The 17,121-nt window shown below is 42.0% G+C and overlaps 1 protein-coding gene and 1 pseudogene across 2 annotated transcripts in view; one reads left to right on the top strand and one right to left on the bottom strand.

Moving 5' to 3' along the window:
- The window catches only part of ARHGAP24 (Rho GTPase activating protein 24), a 750,703-nt gene that overhangs the window by 441,594 nt on the left and 291,988 nt on the right, over positions 1 to 17,121 (top strand). The gene's annotated exons all lie outside the window — the stretch shown is intronic.
- On the bottom strand, positions 4,081 to 12,529 carry LOC130020763 (40S ribosomal protein S6-like; annotated as a pseudogene).

Genomic DNA, 17,121 nt, shown 5'->3' with positions numbered 1-17,121 from the left:
TGAAAAAATATTAGTGAAGATTTATTGAGCACTTTCTATTATTGAATGCTGTTCCAAATTATTTATATGGAATATATATTTCAATCCTTCAGTCTTTAAAATAATCCTAGAAGAAGGAGACTAGTCATATCCCAACTTTACAGAAGGAGAAACTGGGGAAATTTAAAAGACTTTCCCAGATTAGCAGTTTGTGAAGAGCCTAGTTTAAGTAATTCTTTCCTGCTGATTTGTAATCCTTAATATTTTTGTTTAACCAACACCCAGCAGTGCTCAGGGATTACTCCTGTCTGTAACCAAGAAAGAAGCTCAGGAGTCATGCCTGGCAGTGTCCAGGGGACCATAAGAGGTGCTGGGGACCTAACTCACGTAATGCCACATGTAAGGCAAGTGCCCTACCCTCTGTACTCTCTCTCTCCAGCACAAGTTTGGACTCTTAATCACCATCTTACACTCTTCTCTAAAGGACAGGCTCTCAGGAATCATTGAACAACCCGAGCTGAACAACCCTCAGAGTACCAGCCCAGTGTCCCACTGCCATTACTCCAAAAACAATTGTCTAGAAATGCAGTTTAGCCACAGATAGACATGTAGTTCTGATATTTCGATTGTGTGAACTTAGTTTCTCAAAAGTGTGCTCTCATTTGAAAACAGTTTGCTAATTTCGAGTATGACCTGAAAATCATGAAGTATGTTACTTGAATGAGACTAGTCATGGTTAGGTTGTTTCACATGTTAGCTTGTTTGAGTATTGGTCATAAAGAGGCTTCATCCTGGGCACTGGTGGTGTAAACGGAAGGGAACCAAAGACAGCAATCCTGATGTCTATCTTTCCAGGCAACAATTTGACCAAGACGTCTTGTTGATATGGTCAAAACAACAAATACTTCATAAGATTTGCTCTTAAGTAGAACCAAGAACAAGGATAATATCTCAAGTAGTCTTAGATGCTGAAGTCTTGAGACTTTAAGATTAAGTCTTGATTTTTAAGATTGTTGAGATGCTTGCTGTTTGACTGGTAATTGCCAGAAACTAGATCATATGGATTCTTAACTCTTTTTCTTTGGAGAAGTTCCTAAATTTTTTTTCCAAAATGGGTGAACCTGTCAACATTCTCACAAGTAGTGAATGAGGGTACCCTTTTGTTCACAACACCCATACCAACACTAGTTGTTTTAGATTTTTGTAATGTGTGCCAATCTCACTGATGTGATGTGGTATCTCATTGTTGTTTGATTTGTATTATTTTTATGATAAGTGTTGCAGGTCATTTTTTATATATATATATTTTGGCCTTCTGTATGTCTTCTTTGAGGAATATCTATTAATTTCTTCCTCCTATATTTTGATGGGGTCAGTTGTTTTGGTTTTTTTTTTTTCCTTGTAAATTTCTACAGGTGCTTTATAGAGCTTGGATATAACCTGTTGTCAGATGAATGATGGGAAAATACTTTTGATCACTGTTTTGACATTGTGTGTGTGTGTGTGTGTGTGTGTGTGTGTGTGTGTGGTGCAGAAGGTTCTTAGTTTGATGTAGTCCCATTTTTTTTTATCTTTGCTTCCATTTGCCAATGGCTCTGAATCACTAAAGATACCTCTAGATTCAATGTCATGAATTGCTCTACCTATGTTTTCCTTATTATTTATAGATTCAAGTCTTATCTTGAAATTCGTAGAAGAATTCAATCCCTAAACAGTTTTTCTGATATAGGTTCTTAATCTTACTATTGACACATGATTTTTAGCTTCTATAATTTCTTTGTTTGCTTTTGGGCCACACCTGGCTGTGCTTGGGGCTTATTCCTGGCTCTGTGCTTAGAATCATTCCTGGTGAGTTTGGGGGACCATATAGGGTACCAGGGATAGAATTCAGGTCTGCTGCAGGCAAGGCCAATAAATTCCTTACCTGCTGTACTACCTTCCCAGCCATGCTCCTGTAATTCTTACTGTGGAAAGTGAAGAAAATTATTGCTTTGATTTTTTTATCACTATATAAAAATGAAATTATAAAAAATATAAAAATATAAACAATGAAATGGTGCTGACATGGGACTATGGTAGTCTTTTTTACCTTTGGAGGGCTTCTAGTATCTAAAACCATGACCCTGCGGCATGTACAATAATGACTAGGTTTGTTTATACAAAGATGTTTGTCCCTAGTGTGGGTGTGGAAAGGTAATTAGCTAATTCCTAGTTTACTTACCCATTAAAGACAAGTGAAAAACTGAAAGTCACTATAGTATAATCAGAGTGTTCAATCATGCCACAGATGGAAAAACAAATCAAATTCTTGTCTGAGCAATTTCTGGCAATATCATACTTTGAGATAATATTCCATTGTCATAGCAAGAGTAATTATTAGTGAAAGATTTGTGCTCTATTTGATTGTCACTGACCCTGAAATATTGTGATGAATATGTTAAAGATTTAAAGCTAAGTAAATCATGCTTAAGTCATTTAATGAACTAGAACAGCAGGAAGTCAAATAAATTAGAGATGAATGTTTTTGAATTAACTACTATTAGTTAATATTCATTAGAGTAAATCTATTTAATTTTCTCTTAATCGGTTTTATTTGAAAGGGGGAAAATTCATTGATATATTATGTAGTGTTTGCTAGAATGTACCCATGATACATGGCACACCAATGCAAATACAGCTACATAGAAGACATGTACTCATAAACTGTAGCTTCAATTTTTTTTTCTGAAGGAAATTTATTGAGTATGATAAAAACAGTTTAGGGCAAACAGAGTGATGGTCTAGCATCTATATTTATACATAGATAAAAGGTTATTAATATTTTGGAGCGAAATGGAAATTGTTTTCTTTTTTAATGTTTAACCTTATTTGTATTTACTGGTTTTGGCATATTGAATACGCCACGGATAGCTTGCCAGGCTCTCCTAGAGGGATAGAGGCTTTTGGGGCAGCCTCTAATCGCCCTTGTAGGTGTTCCCATGGTTCAAACCATATTTGAACCCTATCAAATATGATGTGGCAATCCTGGAAGATGGGTACTAAGTGTCTTATGATATGTTGAAGTGGCCGCGTGGTCTGGAAAGCGTCCTGGAGCATGGCAGTGTCTGGGCAGTGGAGGTAGTGGAGGTCTGCCAGTGAGGTATTTATCTGGTACTGGTAGAGTAAGTCTTCTGTGCATAGTCTAATCCCTGGGTCACTGGTGGTTGGTGGAAGCAGACAGGGCAGGGGAGGGTGGGGCTCCTGGTTTTAATCCCTTTATCACCTGTGGTTGGTGGGAGCAGGCAGAGGATCTCTGTTCCCGGGTCCGTTGAGCCTGGAATCCAAGGTCTCAGAGTTCCACTTATCTTGTTCTGTGGGACTTCACTTGTGCGTGAGTCTCGGCCTGAGCATCCAGAAAGCATCTGGAGAGTGGCGGCAGCTGGGCAGTGGAGGCTAGTGGACTTCTAGGTCAAGAAGTCAAGATGATGAATGACCTGGCACCTGAGTTGCACAGAAGGAAGAGAGCAGCTTGGAATGCCTTCAAGAGCGTTGAAGAAATAGCTAAGAGGACGAAGAACTTCCGGATTTGGGCACATCTCTTCAATTCCACTTAATCTTTCTGCATTAAGATATGCCACAGAAACCTGGGCCCTACGAAAACAGGATGAGAACGTTATTCGGGTCTCCCAAAGAGGAATTGAAAGAGCTATGCTTGGAGTATCATGCTTCACTCAAATGAGAGAAAGAATCCGGAGTTCCAACCTCCATCAACGGTCAAGAATCAGGGACACTGTCTCCTTTGCCAAGGCATCGAAAATCAGATGGGTTGGACACGTAGTGAGATTTGGAGATGACCGCTGGACTAGAGCCGTTACCAACTGGATTCCACAGGACGTCAAAAGATCATGTGGCCACCCAGCTGAGATGGTCAGACTTCTTTGTCAAGACTCTGAATGATCGGTTTGTGGCTTTTTGTGTTCCTAGAACAAGCAGACGCCACTAGGCTACACTAGCACTCGACAGGGATAAATGGAGATGTTACTGGTGCCCTCTCGAGCAAATCAATGAGTAATGGGATGTCAAGTGATCAAGTGAACCTTATTTATTCATTACTTAGAAAACTCATTTTTGACTGGATTTAGACTTAGAGGTAGAAACTCTCAAAGAAGACAGCCTCGTCTTTTGGCCATATGCACCTGGCATTTCTTTTTTGCCTCCTTAATTCTCTTGGCAAGGCATACGGCACACTCTGCACCCACTTATTTTCCTTGGTAGTTATATCCTGTGCAGTATGCTGGCATTGAGTGACAGGATACATGGAGTTACAAGACACCCAGTCTTAGGTGCTCTGATCCTCAGTTTCTTGCCTTCTTAGGGGCCTCTTGACAGTATACTGGCGAACATCACCTTCTTTAGGGAGAATGGAAAGCTTGCAGATTCTGCTAGCTCTTTTGGGCCCTAGACGCTGAGGCACAATAGCCTTAGTGAGTCCAGGAACATGCTTCTCCCCCTTTTTTGTTTTTGCAATGACCAAGTTGAGAACACTCAAATTGGCATCCACAATGCAACCATGAACAGGTTTGCACTGTGTTTCACTGATCCTCCATGGTCTCTAACGGGAAGGCCCCTTACTCAGCAGCAGTAGGACTCCACGGTGGGTCAAGACCCCCTGCTTCATGAGGACAGCTTGCTTATTGTTCCCACCACTCATCTGGACCACTAACCCCCTCCATTCTCCCAAAGGCTGCAGTAACTTCCATTACCACTTGCTTCTTATGAAAGGTGCAAAGTTTGAGTTCAGTGTCTACTCTGGTGATTTTCTGGCAGTTGGGTAAAGATGTTCAGCTTCACGTTCAGACTGGAAGCTTCCAGACATAAGAATGACCATAGCTTTTCAGAACAAATTCATTATGGTAGGAGTTTTTTCTTAAAAGCTTATTAGGGTAACAACTTTTTATTTCCTTGAAAATGAGTTTGACTCTCCCTTATTATTGAGTTCCTTAAAAAATACATTGAGTGTGATCATTTCTTCTTGCTTTATCATCAGCTTTACTAGAGTCTAGCATTCATTTTAAAATAATAGGCAGAAATTATAGTCTGGAAAAGATGAGTGCATATTCAAGAAAGATAAACTTCTTTCATAATCCAGCCATCCAAATGATTTGTCAGAATCATTTTGAATTCATAGGTGGTTTCCTCACTTTTTCCTAACCTATTTCATTTCCACATTTCATGGTTTTTATGGTATTGTGTTATTTTAAGTTGAGTGTTCTTTTATGCCTTTTACATTTTTGCATTAAATGATAGAGTTGAGAGTCAGGAGAGTTGGAAGGGCACTTTTCTTGCTCAGAACTGACATGGGTTTGACCCCCAGCACCGCATATTGGTCACAGAGCTCCTCCAGGAGTAATCCCTGAGCACAAAGCCTGGCGTAATCTCTGAGCATCACCTGGTGTGACCCACAAACAAAAAACAAATAAACAACAACAACAAAAAGCCATCAAAAAAATAAATAGCAAGTTAGTTTGCTGGAAAAGGTTTGCTGACATCTCTTGTGTAAATATTTTATTTCCCAAGGAAATTTTCAACTTCATTCACAACAGAATGGTACCCACACTGGGTCCTCCCGTCGTTCATCAATTTGCTCGAGCGGTCCCAGTAATGTCTCCATTGTGAGACTTCTTGTTACTGTGTTTGGCATATTGAATACTCTCGGTAGCTTGCCAGGCTCTCTGAGAGGGACAGAAGAATCGAACCCAGCTCAGCCGGGCTGGCTGCATGCAAGGCAAACGCCCTACCGCTGTGCTATCATTCCAATGGGTAAAGGTACTAAAAAAACATTTCCTCATCCTAAGGTAGAGATTGCTGTCTCTCAACTGGGCGTTCAGTTTTTCCGAATCCTTTGCTGACATATCTGGCAGGATCACTTGATCACGTGATCACTTGACTTCCCATTACTCATCGATTTGCTCGAGCGGGCACCAGAAATGTCTCTATTTGTCCCTACCACGTCCTAGTGTAGCCCAATGACGTCTTCGCACTCCAGGAACACAAAGAGCCTCAAACCGATTGTTCAGGTTCTTGATGAAGAATTCTGACTATTTGTAGGTGGGCGGCCACGCAGTCTTTTGATGTCCCATGGAATCCAGTCGGTAATGGCTCTAGTCCAGCGGTCGTCTCCAAATCTCATTACGTGTCCAGTCCATCTGATTTTCGACACTTTGGCAAATGAGACAGCTTCTGCCGCATCTACCAGCACTGCTTCTCTTCTCTCTTTGAGGTCTTCCGTGATCGCTTCTCTGCACTGCTTTGCGAGCTCAAACATTCGCTTGCAGTTGCCTGAGGCTTGCGCCAAGCCACGTTGGTGAAAGAGCTCGAGAGTTTTCGAAGACAGGTGTCTTTTTGTGGCTGTCTCTCTCTAGGAGTTCCTCGCACAATCATGGAGTTGCTGAACCAGGCGATCGTATTCCTTGCCAATGTTGTCAACAATGGCATCTTCCCATGTTACCACAATAGTGCCAAAGAGCTCCCAGTTGGTGGTCGTTCTGGGAGTTCTCAGATACCATGCGGAAATCACAAGATGAAATAACAGGTTGTTGAGGAGCATTCTACCCTGGAAACATCAATGGAAAAATCAGCAATAAAAAAAGACGATGATGGGTCTGACGGCCTTCTTAGGAGGGTTTATCTGGGGGTACAGTTTGGGTATAGCAGGGAATGTTAAGATCAGTAGCTAATCAATGCGCTCCAATGGAAAACACAATAAAAATTTGATGACAATGGAGTAGAGCATACGCTCTGTGTGCAGGAGATCCAGGTTTGATCCCTAGTACCATGTGTGCCCAGAGCACTGTCAGGAGCAACCCCTGAGCACCAAGCCCAGAGAAGTCCCTGAGCAGGACCATGTGTGGCCAAAACAAACAGAACAAACCAGGAAGATTTGGGTCATGAAAATAATACAGGGATTAAGCCTTGCATGCAGCCAACACGTGTTCAGTCCTGGCAGCACATATGATCTGAGCACCAACAGTTGTGATCCTTGAGCACAGGGTTAGGAGTAAGCCCTGAGCACAGCCAGGTGTATCCCTAAAATAAGTAGAATATCATCTCAGCTGTAGACTATTAGAAGACATATCTAGAGCATCTGTAAATAAAAGTTCTAATTTTATGTTGGCTTGCAAGTAATGTAATCAACCATAATGCATTTCTACATATACATGTATACACACATTTCATTTTCATTTCATCATCCTGTTAATCGTCGATTGCCTCGAGCAGGCCCCAGTAACGTCTCTTTCATCCTAGCCCTGAGATTATATTCACGGCTCTTTAGGAGAATGAGACCCATCATTGTTACTGGTATTTGGCATATTTGGTACGCCACGGGGAGTTTGCCAGACTCTGCCCTGTGGGCAGGCTACATTCGATAGCCTGCGAGTTTGTCCAAAGTAGGAATGAGATAATAAGATGTCATAAAGAAAAGTTCTGATAAGATGTCGCGGCCGCGCGGTTCCGGGATCTGAATTTTATAGTCTCTGAGTCTTGGCCGCTGATGGGATTACACGGCGCCAGGGGGCCAGGTGGTGGGTGTGACCCCCGCCTACTGGAATTTGGAGGATCTGGGTGGAAGATGCTTGACTCCAATTTGAGTAGGCTTGGAGATCTCGGCCCCGGAACCCGCGTGGCTTTGTCCCTCTGCCAGTACCTTCATGTGTGCGGAGAGTGGTCTCAGCATGGTGGTGGCTGGTCCTGGAGGTCTTCGGCTGCCGGAGCCCCGGTCGGGGCGGGGAGGAAAGCTCGACCCGCTCCCCTCCAAGGGGTCCCGGCGTACACGCCACGTATACACACATATATGTGTGTATATATGTATGGATATTGCACCAATCCCCTACTTCTGTATATTTTTTTTTTGTTTTGGGGGTCACACACGGCAGTGCTTAGAGTTCACTGCTGGGCCTGTACTCATGGTTCACTCCTGGCAGTGCTTATGCAGTGCTTGGCATTGAACCAGCACCTGCTGTGTGCAGACAAATCACCTTAATCCTTATACTATCTCTATGGAACATTTATTTTTGATTTTGGAGTCACACTTGGTGGTGTTCAGGGCTCACTCCTGGCTCCGGGTTCAGGAATCACTCCTTGGAGGGCCTGAGGGACCATATGCAGTGCCAGAAGGTGAATCCAAGTTGGGTACACACAGGACAAGAGCTTTGAGTGCTGGACTATCTCTGACTCCTAGTTTTAGTATATCATAGAGAACTACTTTTTCATTAGCATTGACAACTAATTTGAAATGGTTATGAAGAAAAATATCCCTGTTTCTAAATTCATGGAGCTTAAATAGTATTTGTGCTTGGAAGAAAAGCAAACTATGCATAAAACTAGAAAAAGTTGCTTAAAAGAACCCAACACAGTTACAGAAAAATTCAATGGTATAAACATGTTAATATTTTCCGAAAAGAGAGGTGACAGATTTGCATCAGATGGAAATCAGATGGACTTATTTTCTGAGGAGAGGAAAGATAAGAAGGCAGAGCTTGGATTTAAGGTTGGGCCACAGGATAAGAACTCAAGGTGGTTGGAAGGATATTGTGCATTTAGAGGAAAGAATGAATAAGACCCAGAAAGTGGACAAAGGTGTGGAAGAGGTTTAGACTGGAGAAAAGAAAAGATAATGTCTGTAAGCAAAGGACATATATGGAAAATGCTGGAGAATAATTAAAAATACAATCGGTAGAGCCCATTTGAATAAAGCTGTCAAAACTTCATAGAAATACTGATGCTTTTTACCATCTTAATCTATTTATGGAGTCAGACACATGCATTTTATGAATAACGCATCAGTAAGCTGTGAATTTGCGTCTAAGGGGAAGGGGAGGAGAGAGCATGCAGTGGGAGGGAGCGTCGGCAGAGGCTGTACCAGGCAGCCATGCTTAGGATTTAATTATGACCTGAGCATGGTGACAGTTTTTCGTAAAACTCAGTTATTTTGAGTGGATCGACACTTCCACACCTTCATCACTCTACTGCTTGGGATCTTACTGGAGAATCTGTGGAGTCAGTCCTTTGATGAGCTGATGGAAAAGTAGGGGATTGGCAGGATTCCCCAGGTGCTTGAAATGGCAAAAGGGGCAGTGGGGATGCCGAGTGGGAGGGTGTGGTAGGAGTGATGCTCTGTCACATGGAACACTGTACAGATTATAGAGCAATGGGGGGTAGGGACCCTTCCTGAGTGGAGGGGGTGAACAGCTCATTCCCTGGGATTCTGGGCCAGAGGACGTGCTGCTGGTTAGGTCCTGAAGCGTGTGGTCCTGCGGATGCTCCAACGTCATGAGGACTTCAGGGACGTTTCCTAAGGTGCTTGGGGGTCTCCAGCTAATGATCAAAATCCCATGTGAAGCCCGAAGTCAACGTGATTCAGACTCATTCCAGGCAGGCAGCCTAACCATCCCACAGTACTCTCTCCTGATCCCCAGGTTCCAGAATTATTATTTTTTAAAGAACAATAAACAAGATTTAGGAGAAGGCAGGGTGTTAATTGGATGTTAAATGTCTCAACCTTTATTGGGTGCTATAAATTGAACATGAGGCGTTTCTGGACTCCTGTTTTCATTGTTGAAACGGTGCGATCTGAATGGCTGCCATGACAACAGGTTGCAGACCAAGTGGCAAAAGCAGCAGAATGGTCATTTTCTCAATTCTGGATGTGGTCAGTGAGCAACCAGGATGATGTTCTGGCTGGTTCTTAGTGAGGTCTCTGTGGCCTGTACATTACCATTTTTTTTTTACTTCATTCTCTTATAGCTGATTACATATCTTAGTTGGGTGTGTTTGTGTGTATGTGTATGTGTGTGTTAAAGTATGTGCTTGACGGCCACAGCCCCAGAAGCACAATGACCTAATGCAGAACCCAGCAGCTTGGTGCAGAAAAGTGAAAGGACTATGCGTTAATCCAGGCAATCATTTCTGCCCAGAGGGGAAAGGGTGTTGCTCCCTTCCGCCCTCCTCCCTTTGGAAAGAAAGATGGCGGCCACATGGGAGCCTTGTGGACAGCAGGTATGAGCCAGGGGAGTGGGGGCGACTAAAACCTCATGGGTCGGGGGGCGTTCCGGTCCGTCCTTCACGCCCTACCGAGGTCACCAGTCGCCCCCCGCGAGCGGCTCTCCAGCACGGCCATGGCCCCAGAAGCACAAGGACTTAATGCAGAACCCAGCAGCTTGGAGCAGAAAAGTGAACGGACTATGCGTTGATCCAGGCCATCAAGTCTGCCGGAGGGGAAAGGGTGTTGCCCCATTTGCCCTCTCCTCTCTGGAAAGAAAGATGGCGGCCACATGGTAGCCTTGTGGACAGCAGGTATGAGCCGGGAGTGTGGGGGCGACTAAAACCTCATGGGAAGGGGGGCCTTTCGCTCCGCCCTTCACGCCCTACCGAGGCCACCGGTTGCCCCCCGCGAGTGGCTCTCCAGCACGGGCACGACTCCAGAACACAGAAACCAATTTCTTAACTATCTGACTTTCAGTAGAAATACCTTCAGGGTCAATAGGTAAAATAGCAGAAATCCAAAACCAACATTTAATTCTTGAACCCAGCTGTAGAAAGCAAATCACTTCACAATGCTTTTTCAGCATGTCTGATTTGGGGGGGGGGGTTAACTCTAAAAAATAGTGGTGAATCTTTTATTGAAACAATGAATCTAATCAAAGCAGATAGAGTGTTAACTAGAATTCATCTGCCTCACAGGGACGGGGAGGGGTGGGGGGTGGGGTTTTATTGGGGTTCTTCATGGTAAAAAATAAGTTTTGGTAAAGGGAAATGTGTTTGATATTTGCATGACTGAGACATAAACCTGAAAGCTTTGTAACCTTTCCCACAGTGATTCAATAAATAAAAAAAAAAAAGTATGTGCTTGAAGGGAGAATGTGAGGGAGGAGACTAGAGACAAAGAAAGGAGAGAGAGAAAATACACATTTTGGAGGAACACAATAGTCGTTGTAACAGCAATGGATCTTTTGGGGCTGTCTCCCCACACTCCAACGTTCCTTTCCTTGTTTTCTTCCTTTATCACTGATCCTTGGTCTAGAGAAGGATTTGAATCAGAGAACATTTCATTTATCATTTCATTGTCAGCACTTCCTGTTTGTCTCCTTCTGGAAGTGTTGACTCACACCAACAACTTTTTTTTTTTTTTTGCTTTTTGGGTCACACCCGGCAATGCACAGGAGTTACTCCTGGCTCATGCACTCATGAATTACTCCTTGCAGTGCTCTGGGAACCATATGGGATGCTGGGGATCGAACCTGGGTTGGCTGCGTGCAAGACAAACACCCTACCAGCTGTGCTATTGCTCCAACCCCTTAATATCCTTTTTTTTGCGGGGGTGGGCGGAGACAGTGCATCCCCCGTGGTGCTCAGGGGCCACTCAAACAGCTCAGAGACCACGTCAGGCATCTCCCACACACAAAACACAAGCCGCAGTCCTGTGAGCTCAGCATCTTAATCTTTTCATGAAGAAGTAAGCCGGTTCCAACAGGGGAAGATTTTTCGGACACCCCAAAAGACCACTAGGGAGTCGCATTCTGGCTACTCTTCATCCTTTGGAGATCGTCTTATCTATTAACTCTTATTTAGGGCACCTGGGGGTAGTAGTTCCTTTAAAAATTTACAAATAAATGTGCATCTTGAAACACCTTGAAGTTTTTTCTCTTGTGGAAAATATGGTGGCAGTGTGAAGAAGAAAATAATCACATAGCCCAGAGATAACCACTCATATTCCTCCTAGCATTTCCCTCTGTGTAGATAGATGCATTTTGTAGGTAGATCAAACTAGATCGATCCCATTTTTTTTCCCTTTTGGGTCACACCCAACAATGCTCAGGGATTTCTCCTCACTCTGCACTCAGGAATTACTCCTGGCAGTGCTCAGGGGACCAAATGGGATGCTGGGAATTGAACCCAGGTTGGCCGCGTGCAAGGCAAATGCCCTACTCATTGTGCCCTACTCCAGCCCCACCACACCAACAACTTTTATCCAAAATCTTTACTTTCCTAAGAGACAATTATGACTCCCTAACACCCTGCCATATCACAATAACTTCTGATCTTACTAATTCTGCTTTACTTTTCTTCTTTGCATAATCATTATCACCTTCTAAGATACATTTTTTTTTATGAATTCACATTTTTCCCTGAGTCACTGTAACAGTTACTAAACACTGGGATCTTTATTTTGCTCACGAATGTATCTGAAGTTTCTGGGATGGTTCCTAAACCTGTAAAAGTAATTTCATAACTACCAAATGGGAATTTGTACATCTCTTAAATTCAGTGCCAAGGATACCGTTTTCTTTCTCTTGACCATTGTTAATTTGGAGTGGAGGGGCACCTCCCAAGTGCTCAGGAGACCTAGACCCCTGCTGGCAATTCTAGGCCAACCAGCCAGTGGTTCAATGGAAGGGGTCAGATCTGATGAGGAGGACCTGCAGCGCTGACCATGCTTAAGGGACTCCAGGGTCACGCCCAGAACTGCGCCGGCAGCCTCCAAGGTGGTTGCATATGATTTTGGAGGGACCATGTGGTGAGGTACGTGCCTCACTGTACCATCCCGCTCCACTATCTTCTGCCCCTCCCATCGTTACTTTTAAGAAACCGTTCTGCTGAAAGATAATACGGGGATGTTTAAAATCAGATATGGCAAAAGGTTTTGTACTTTCCTAAAGATATCCTACAGCTAGGGCTGGAGATAGAGTATAGCTGGTATGGGGCTTGATCCTGGCCATCCCAGGTGCTCTCCAAGCACTGCCAGGAGTAATTCCAGAGTGTGGAGCCAGAAGTAACCCCTGAGCATTTCCAAGGGCACTTCCCTCCCCCCCCCCCCCCCAAAAAAAAAGAAAACAAAGAAAAGAAAAGGGAGAAAAGATATCCTATAACCGATGTAAGAAGGGGAGCAACTATGCAGGTGTATTTTGAAGATGGAGCTAAGAGGAGTCACTCAGATACTGAGTATTTATCAGTGGTAACCTTCAGAGTTTTGGTTGACTAATCTGGAGAGTAAAAATGTGCATTGACTGAAAGAGGAAGGATTCTGAAAGAACCTGTGTTGATTGAGGTGGAGGGGGGAAGATGTGAGACTCTGTTCTGGTCCTGCTAAGTTTACAGTGTCTCTTAGACATCCAGGTGGAAATAAGAAATGAATGTGCAAGAGCAAATTAAATCTGAACTGATATTCTTAATGTTTACATAGTATGTTGAGTTCATAAAAGTAACTTGTATCAATGTGAGTTTGATTTGAGTCGGTGTACTGTGTGCTAACTTTAAAATACTGCTGAGGAAAAAAAGGAAAGTCCTTTTCTTCCCCCTTTTTTTCTTTTGTCATATAGGTGGCTATATTTTTTCTTTATAGTGACTCTTTAAAAGGCAGACAAGTAAAAAAATCGATTTTTCTGATCATTTCAGGTAATTATACTCATTGGTGCAGATATAGTTTGCAATATTTCTTCCTTAAGAGATTTTGTTTGTCATGATTGCCACTCAATATTTCTTTTGCAAACCACAACACCCAAAAGAAGAGAGAGAACAGAAGGAAATGCCCTGCCACAGAGACAGGGTGGAATGGGGGGATGGGGGGTGGGAGGGATACTGGGATCCGTGATGGTGGGAAGTGGGCACTGGTGGAGGGATGGTATTTGATCATTGTATAATTGAAACCCAAGCACAAAAATGTGTAAGTCTGCAACTGTACCTCATGATGTCTCACTATTAAAAATTTTTAAAAAAGAGAGATTTTGTTTGTTTGATTTGGGGCCACCCAGCCATGCTCAGGGCTTACTCCTGGCTCTGCATTCTAGGGTCTCTCTTGGTGAGGCTTCAGGTACCCTCTGGTTAGCTGGGGATCAAACACAGATCTGCAGTGTATAAGGCAAGAGCCCTACCTGCTGAGCTATCTCCCTGCCATCCCCCCTTCAGAGATTTTTTCCCTGGAATAAGTTGATTTTCTTTGTTTTGATTTTTTTTTAATATTGGAATCCCACCTGGCAATGAATGCTCAGGACTAACTCCTGACTCCGCATTCAGGAATCGCTCCTGTTGTCTCAAGGTACCATGTGGGACATTGAGGTCAGATGCAGCAAGGCAGGAGCCCTACCCATTTTGCTATTGCTCTGTCCCCTGAGTTGTTGAAGAGGACATACTTCTTTGTAAGAAATTGAATGAACACTGGGCATTTTATTAGTCTGTTACTATAACTGAAGAAGATTGAGCTAATTTTGCAAGAAAGAGGAAATGATTGTAGCAAGTCCTGCTATCTCTACCACTTTCAGTTACTGGATTTCCTTCTTAAATCCAACCACACCAGACACCGAACTCCCTTGCTATTTATGACACGTTCCTCCCTATTTTCTGTGTTGCCAAACAGCCACCAGATACTGGAGTTGTCTTTGTTGTTTGCATGTTTGGAAAATACTTCATCTTGTACATCAGTGTATACTACTTTAAAATCTGTTTGGAACAGATTTACAAAACAGAAAAGTCTCTCCTTATAATTTTCTATCTGATCTGGTCAGATTTGGTTGGTTGCAATGTTCTGTTTCTAAGATGGATGATTTCTTGGGTGGTCTGGTCAGACATAGAGAAACCTAGTAAACGCTCTCATTAGCAGACAACACTGAGATAGTGACATCCAGAATCATATGCAGATATACATGCCTCTGTTTGTATTGTGTGCATTTGTATAAGAAAAAGAAAGACTCAGATGACCAAAAACATGTGGTAAATAGATTTAATAAAATTCTTTTTTAAAAAAAAAACTGATCATACAAACCACCTGCAGTGTGGTCAAATCAAACTTCCCTCATGTTTTGTCTGACTCTCAAAATAACCAGAGATTTGGAACCCATCTCTCAGTCTAGGAAAAGGATTCAAATGTCTACCCATCCATGGCACATTTATTCCATCTTTATTCCATTCTAGTCAGCCAGTGAACACATGTGTTAACTCTTTTTTTAAATTATAGAATATATATAATTTTTCTCTTTATAATTGTGTTATAAATAGCATACAGATAAGATGAAGGGAAAGGAGGAACTTCAAAGGGGAAGTATAGACTTACATTTTGGTGAAAAGGAAAAATAAAAAAGAGAAGTGAAACTAGATTTTTAAAATGTATAATTTGGGAGGTTCGTAGAAACAGATGTACATTATAATTACTCAGTTTCTTAAAATTAGAACAATGTGCTCATTAAAATTATTATTTTAAGTTAGTTCCTATCACTATAATTATTTAGTTTTTATCATCATAGTAAATAGATTTCAACGATATAAATAAAGGTATCATTCGTTGTACCTCTTTGTGTGAATTACATAAGTTAAATTCACAGATTAATAAATGAATTTCACTGAATCTTGATTATCCATGCTATTAGTGTTATATTTATAACGTTCAGAATAAATATATTTTGTATTTGTATCTTATTACCAATATGATTATTTATTAATTGCACATCCAATCACAGAATACTGATTCCTCCACTATCATCCGAATTCCCTTCCCTGCCACACCTTGTACCCCATTACTGCCCTGGGTTCCCCGTTTTATTGATCACACCTTAGGGTTTGTTTCCAAATGACTGTGATCATTTTTTTCCCTTGTAGTCCACATCTGCACAAGATCATCTGTTTTTTTGTCCTTTTCTTTCTGACATCTGAGCATAACTTCCTCCAATTCCTTTTAAGTTACAGCAGACTTCATGAGTTCATCATTTCTCATAAACAAATAGCATCCCAGTATATACAAATACCAACATGTCTTTATCCTCTTATCTGTTTCTGGGTAATTGGGTTGTTTCCATAAGTTGACTATTGTAAAGGGTGCTGTGCCGAACATAGGTTTACCTATGTCTGGTTTTTTTTTGTACTTTTATATTCTTGGGGCAGATGCCCAGGAGTATAACTGTAGTGTCATATGAAAGATCTCTTCTTAATTATTTTTAGAAGTCTCTGAACCATTTTTCAAAGAGACTGAACTTGTCCCACTTCTTGCACCCCCCAATCCCTTTGTTAAATTAAGTTAGCCTTCAGTGTATAAGGATTTAGCCTTTAGTTCTCAATTCTATTCTATTAATCTCTTTCTTTGTTCCAGTACCACGGAGTTTTGATTACTATAACTATTTACAGGGCTGGAACGATAGGACAGCAGATAGGCCTTTTGCCTTGCACGTGACTGACCAGGGTTCAATTCCTCTGTCCCTCTCCGAGATACCGAGACTATCCTGCCTGCACAGCAAAGCCTGGCAACCACCCTGTGGCGTATTTGATATGCCAAAAACTGTAACAACAAGTCTCACAATGGAGACGTTACTGGTGTCCACTAGAGCAAATTGATGAACAACGGGAGGACAGTGCTACCGTGCTAGCTATTTATAATATAGTTTATTTTCTGGGAATAAATGCCTTCTATCTCCCCACATCTCAGGATTGCTTTGTATATTCGGGGAATTTTATGATACTATACAAATTTTAGAAGTATTTTTGGTATTTCCATGAACAATCCCGTGATCACTCCTGGCTCTTTCTCAGGGTTCATTAATTCCTATGCTCAGAGCACCATATGTGGTGCCAAGGATCAAAGTGGGTTCAGCCATTGAAAGAAAAAATATCTTTTTGTCTTTATTTACTTATTTTTTTGCTTTTTTGGGTCACATCCGGCGATGCACAGGGTTTCCTCCTGGCTCTGTGCTCAGGAATTACCCCTGGCAGTGCTCAGGGGGCCATATGGGATGCTGGGAATTGAACCCAGGTCAGCCGTGTGCAAGGCAAATGCCCTACCCGCTGTGCTATTGCTCCAGCCCCTATCTTTTTGTCTTTAATATCTCTACCTCTATACATAAACTGGGTTATTCATTAGACATAGAATCCTTAGGACAATCTGCATTTATTTATTATTTTGTTTTAAATAAACATATATTAGTGGTGCAAATATATGTGAATCTTTGTCAGATGCTTCCTAATCTTAGCTTTTTTAATCTATGAAATGAGATATAACTACATCAGAGGGTCATGGGGCCAATTAATAATATAAATAGCATGCACATTTGTTTAGCAAAATAATCCTCTATAAATGTTAGCAATCTGCATGATCAACATCATTATACTATGCTATTTACTTTTATG

Source organism: Sorex fumeus, unplaced genomic scaffold, assembly GCF_029834395.1.
Source record: "Sorex fumeus unplaced genomic scaffold, SorFum_2.1 ptg000013l, whole genome shotgun sequence".
Lineage (NCBI taxonomy): Eukaryota > Metazoa > Chordata > Mammalia > Eulipotyphla > Soricidae > Sorex > Sorex fumeus.
This window is presented reverse-complemented; position numbering and strand designations above follow the sequence as displayed.